Source organism: Coregonus clupeaformis, chromosome 23 (assembly GCF_020615455.1).
Source record: "Coregonus clupeaformis isolate EN_2021a chromosome 23, ASM2061545v1, whole genome shotgun sequence".
Lineage (NCBI taxonomy): Eukaryota > Metazoa > Chordata > Actinopteri > Salmoniformes > Salmonidae > Coregonus > Coregonus clupeaformis.
Window position 1 is genome coordinate 47,545,491 of NC_059214.1, and position 5,386 is coordinate 47,550,876.

General features: G+C 43.1%; 1 long non-coding RNA gene across 3 annotated transcripts; it reads right to left on the bottom strand.

The window, feature by feature from the left end:
* Positions 1-324: 324 nt before the first annotated feature.
* On the bottom strand, positions 325-875 carry LOC123481701. Of its 3 annotated transcripts, none has more exons than XR_006657239.1 (3): positions 748-875; positions 529-640; positions 325-363 (listed from the first exon to the last, which is right to left on the bottom strand). It is a non-coding gene; the product is annotated as an uncharacterized LOC123481701 (long non-coding RNA). The 3 variants fall into 3 exon arrangements; XR_006657238.1 differs by lacking the exon at positions 325-363 and adding an exon at positions 411-440; XR_006657237.1 differs by lacking the exon at positions 325-363 and having other exon boundaries at positions 528-640.
* Between the last annotated feature and the right edge of the window lie 4,511 nt (positions 876-5,386).

A 5,386-nucleotide genomic window follows, 5' to 3' on the forward strand; every position in this document is an offset into this window, starting at 1 on the left:
CCTATTTATGAAAGTAGAGTTACAAGTTGTTACGTTTTAGGTATATAGTCATCAACCAGCAGCAGTTCATACACATCTTTGAGGAGAAGCCACATAAGAATATCTCATGTGCAGTTTAGGAGTGAACACACCTCATCATAAAACACAGGGTACTTTAGCTAAGATGACAGACAATAATTAGAGAAAAAAAACTTACCTTTCAACAAAGTACAGGACATCTTCGATGTCACTTTCAGCCCTCTGCCGTACATCTACAAATTGTGCATGCTTGATCAGTGGCTCTTCCATTGGCAGCTTCTTAAGTGCATAGTCCACAGCACTTGTCAGGAAACACAACACAGCTTCATGGAATGAATCCACCTGCTCTGGTGTGATGTCACCCTCGTTGAGTAATCTGTTAAGTTTAGCCCTGGTTGTGAACCTAATGTTCAACTTTCTTCCTGTCACAGATACAGCATATCGCTATAAGGTACAAGGCTAAATATCACATATCACAGTGTTTGATCATAATAATAGTCAAATACTAACCTGGTAAATGGTTTGCCTTTTCTTTAAAGGCAATTTCACAAGGCTCCTCATGGCACTGCAGAGCTGCTGGAACCATAAACTTGGAACATAGCTTGCGTACGAATTTCACCATCTATAACAGACATTTACAAAAATAGTAGGTGAAACCTGTTTTAGAGGATCCCTGCAGATATCAGCAAGAAACACAGAATGGAAAAAAACAGCAAAATCCAATCCCACCTCATCATGTAACAAAAATATTGATGACTGCTCTCTCTGAAGCAGCAAGTTGAAAGAAGTGAAAGTTGGTACGGTGGCTTGGAAGAACAGCAGGTACACTTCTGTCATGGGGTCAGTGAATGTCTGCACAAGTCTACTTCTATTGCACACATTTCCTGTATTTATGTTAAATTCTTTGGAATAAGTCTTACCTGTTCGAAATCAGCTGAGTTTACATTCACCACACTAAATCATGTTCACACGCACAAACAAATCATTTCTTTCAAAATTTTAAGTGTACTCAATTGGACGACATTTCATTGTTACATACCTAGTCTCAGCTCAGCTTCTTATCAGACTTCTTGAGGTAGTGACCGTTTCTTCTCCTGCTGTCTTTCGCAGCAATAGTATATCTTCTTCTGTCGCTAACTTCGAGGTGCAGTGCATATGGTTCAGTGGCGCTCATCAGCGCCATCTACCGTCGGGGAGTTTGAAAAAAGGAACGAACGAGTCTCGGCAGATTCTTTTTTGCGTGAGAAATTGGATGTGTGGCGTGAGTGCGTGTGAAAACAGGCAAAAACATGTGTCACACGGCAAAAGCGTTGTTGGCAGCTCTGTATTGAGATGCACCCTTGCATCTGAAATCAGTTTACAAATCACTTTCTCCATCTTATCTAAGTCTTTCTGGTGGTTGATCTTTATCTAAGTCTTTCTGGTGGTTGATCTTTATCTAAGTCCTTCTGGTGGTTGACCTTTATCTAAGTCCTTCTAGTGGTTGATCTTTATCTAAGTCCTTCTTGTGGTTGATCTTTATCTAAGTCCTTCTGGTGGTTGATCTTTATCTGTTTCTTGTGGTTGATCTTTATCTAAGTCCTTCTGGTGTCTTGATCGTTATCTAAGTCCTTCTGGTGGTTGATCTTTATCTAAGTTTCTTGTGGTTGATCTTTATCTAAGTCCTTCTGGTGGTTGATCTTTATCTAAGTCCTTCTGGTGGTTGATCTTTATCTAAGTCCTTCTTGTGGTTGATTTTTTTCTAAGTCCTTCTGGTGGTTGATTTTTATCTAAGTCCTTCTTGTGGTTGAGCTTCATGTAAGTCCTTCTTGTGGTTGATCTTTATCTAAGTCCTTCTTGTGGTTGATCTTTATCTAAGTCGTTCTGGTGGTTGATCTTTATCTAAGTTTCTTGTGGTTGATCTTTATCTAAGTCCTTCTTGTGGTTGATCTTTATCTAAGTCCTTCTTGTGGTTGATCTTTATCTAAGTCGTTCTGGTGGTTGATCTTTATCTAAGTTTCTTGTGGTTGATCTTTATCTAAGTCCTTCTGGTGGTTGATCTTTATCTAAGTCCTTCTTGTGGTTGATCTTTATCCAAGTCCTTCTGGTGGTTGATCTTTTTCTAAGTCCTTCTTGTGGTTGATCGTTATCTAAGTCCTTCTTGTGGTTGATCTTTATCTAAGTCCTTCTGGTGGTTGATCTTTATATAAGTCCTTCTGGTGGTTGATCTTTATCTAAGTCCTTCTGGAGGTTGATCTTTATCTAAGTCCTTCTGGTGGGTGATTTTTATCTAAGTCCTTCTTGTGGTTGATCTTTATGTAAGTCCTTCTTGTGGTTGATCTTTATCTAAGTCCTTCTTGTGGTTGATCTTTATCTAAGTCCTTCTGGTGGTTGATCTTTATCTAAGTCCTTCTTGTGGTTGATCTTTATCTAAGTCCTTCTGGTGGTTGATCTTTATCTAAGTCCTTCTTGTGGTTGATCTTTATCCAAGTCCTTCTGGTGGTTGATCGTTATCTAAGTCCTTCTTGTGGTTGATCTTTATCTAAGTCCTTCTGGTGGTTGATCTTTATATAAGTCCTTCTGGTGGTTGATCTTTATCTAAGTCCTTCTGGAGGTTGATCTTTATCTAAGTCCTTCTGGTGGGTGATTTTTATCTAAGTCCTTCTGGTGGTTGATCTTTATCTAAGTCCTTCTGGTGGTTGATCTTTATCTAAGTCCTTCTGGTTGTTGATCTTTATCTAAGTCCTTCTGGTGGTTGATCTTTATCTTTTATTTATTTTTATTTCATAATTTCGGTTTAATTGAGTCAGTCCATATCCCATTTGTAATGTCCGATTAATTGAGTCAGTCAATATAGCCTTCTGTTTGTGTAGACTATACTGTGTATTCTATATTCTCTGGGTATTCTATAATCTCTGGGTATTCTATATTCTCTGGGTATTCTATAATCTCTGGGTATTCTATATTCTCTGTGTATTCTATATTCTATATTCTCTGGGTATTCTATATTCTCTGTGTATTCTATATTCTATATTCTCTGGGTATTCTATATTCTCTGGGTATTCTATATTCTATATTCGCTGTGTATTCTATAATCTCTGGGTATTCTATATTCTCTGTATATTCTATATTCTATATTCTCTGGGTATTCTATATTCTCTGGGTAATCTATATTCTATATTCGCTGTGTATTCTATAATCTCTGGGTATTCTATATTCTCTGTGTATTCTATATTCTATATTCTCTGGGTATTCTATATTCTCTGGGTATTCTATATTCTATATTCGCTGTGTATTCTATAATCTCTGGGTATTCTATATTCTCTGTGTATTCTATATTCTATATTCTCTGGGTATTCTATATTCTCTGGGTATTCTATATTCTATATTCGCTGTGTATTCTATAATCTCTGGGTATTCTATATTCTCTGTGTATTCTATATTCTCTGGGTATTCTATATTCTCTGGGTATTCTATATTCTATATTCTCTGGGTATTCTATATTCTATATTCTCTGTGTATTCTATATTCTCTGGGTATTCTATATTCTCTGGGTATTCTATATTCTATGGGTATTGTGATGTCACGAGAGGCTGTGTCCTGGAGGGACGTTACATCCCCCTGAGGTGGCTGCAAACCCAGACAGCTATGGCTCCATCTGCTGGTATGGTCGGGAACTCCACCCCTCTATGGCCAATCTTCCCACGCAGCTGAAACAAATGAGGAGCTGATGAGCTGAAGGTTTGGGAAGGGAAGAGACACACTGAGGGAGTGTGTGGGGGGTGAAGAGACACAGTCTCCAACCTGGGCTCTCTGGAGGACAAGAGTGCTGCACGTCCACTTCCATGAGGAATATATGGATTTGGAGATACTTACCTTTGGGAAATACTCACCTTTGGATATATGCACCTGTGGAAATACGTGAGAGACATTTGGAAGGACTTTTTGCTGGGTTGGCCACTAGCTGCAACGTGGACTACAGTAAGGCTGGGGAAAAGTTATCTGAGCGACAATCCCGCTGAAAGCTGTGTAGCCTCTCGTGACGTCACAGATGGTGGAGAATACGGGCACGCTCAAGCGTTAATAGTGCATGTCAGAGGAGGATACCGAAGGTTTGATCACCCAGTTTTCCAAGTTGGCCGTGAGGCTCCCCGCCCGACTGAAATGGAGGACATATTGAAAGCCCTTGTTGCTGGCCAGCAAGCCCAGATGCAAGCAAACGTGGCTCTCTTGGAGGAGCAAAAGAAAGCCAACCTTCTGAAGGCAGAGGAATTGCAGTTGCAGAGACAGAGGGTGGTCCAAAATACCCGCCCAATAAAGGCAAGTGACTTTATATCTAAGATGGGAGCTACCGATGACATTGAGGCATACCTGCATGCATTTGAGGCCACGGCCACTAGGGAAGCCTGGCCCAAGCAACAGTGGGTTGGTCTGTTAGCCCCCTTTCTAACCGGGGAATCGCTGAATGCTGTCCGGGACCTGGGCCCTGACCAGGTTACTGACTATGATGCCCTGAAGTCTGAGATCCTCAGCAGATATGGACTCACAAAGTTTGGTATGGCCCAGCGCTTTCACAGCTGGACCTTCCAACCAGACCAACCTCCTCGGGCGCAGATGCATGAACTTGTCCGAATCGCAAGGAAATGGCTGGATCCGCAGAGGAATACAGCAGCGGCGGTGGTGGAGGCCGTTGTGGTGGATCGTTACCTACGCGCCCTGCCTTATGAGGCAAAACGGTTCATCAGTCAACAGGCCTTGACCACGGCTGATCTGACCGTGGAAGCTGTGGAAAAGTACCAGGCCACAGCGGAGATGCTGAATGCTTCCCGAAAAGACCCCAGGAGGGCGGCCCCACCACAAATGGGAAGAACCCGTCCAAAGGACCCCAAGGTCTCGAACCCAGCCACGTCAGGATTTATCCCGGCTCCAGGGGGAGCCAGAAACCAGGCGGGTCCAAGAAGAGTACACCAGGAGGGGGAAACTCGACAGTGTTACCGGTGTGGGGAGATGGGACATATCTCCTGGCAGTGTGGGAAACCAGCCGATGAACCTATGCCCACTGCGGAGTCCTCCAGCTCAGCACCCACACACCGTTTTGCCTCGCTCTTGGGAGTCGTAGATGGCGGCCCAGATCGACCCCCCACCTGCCCGGTAACTGTGAATCACCATGATGTGGAGGCCTTACTGGATTCTGGTAGCCGGGCCACCCTGGTGCGTAAGGATTTGGTGGGCCCAACGTGTCTGACCCCGGGGAAAGTCCTCCCAGTTTCCTGTGTCCATGGGGACACCAGAGAATACCCCATTACTGAACTTACAATGACCAGCACACGGGGAACCATACACACGACGGCGGGGGTGGTTGATTCCCTCCCCGTCCCTGTCCTAATTG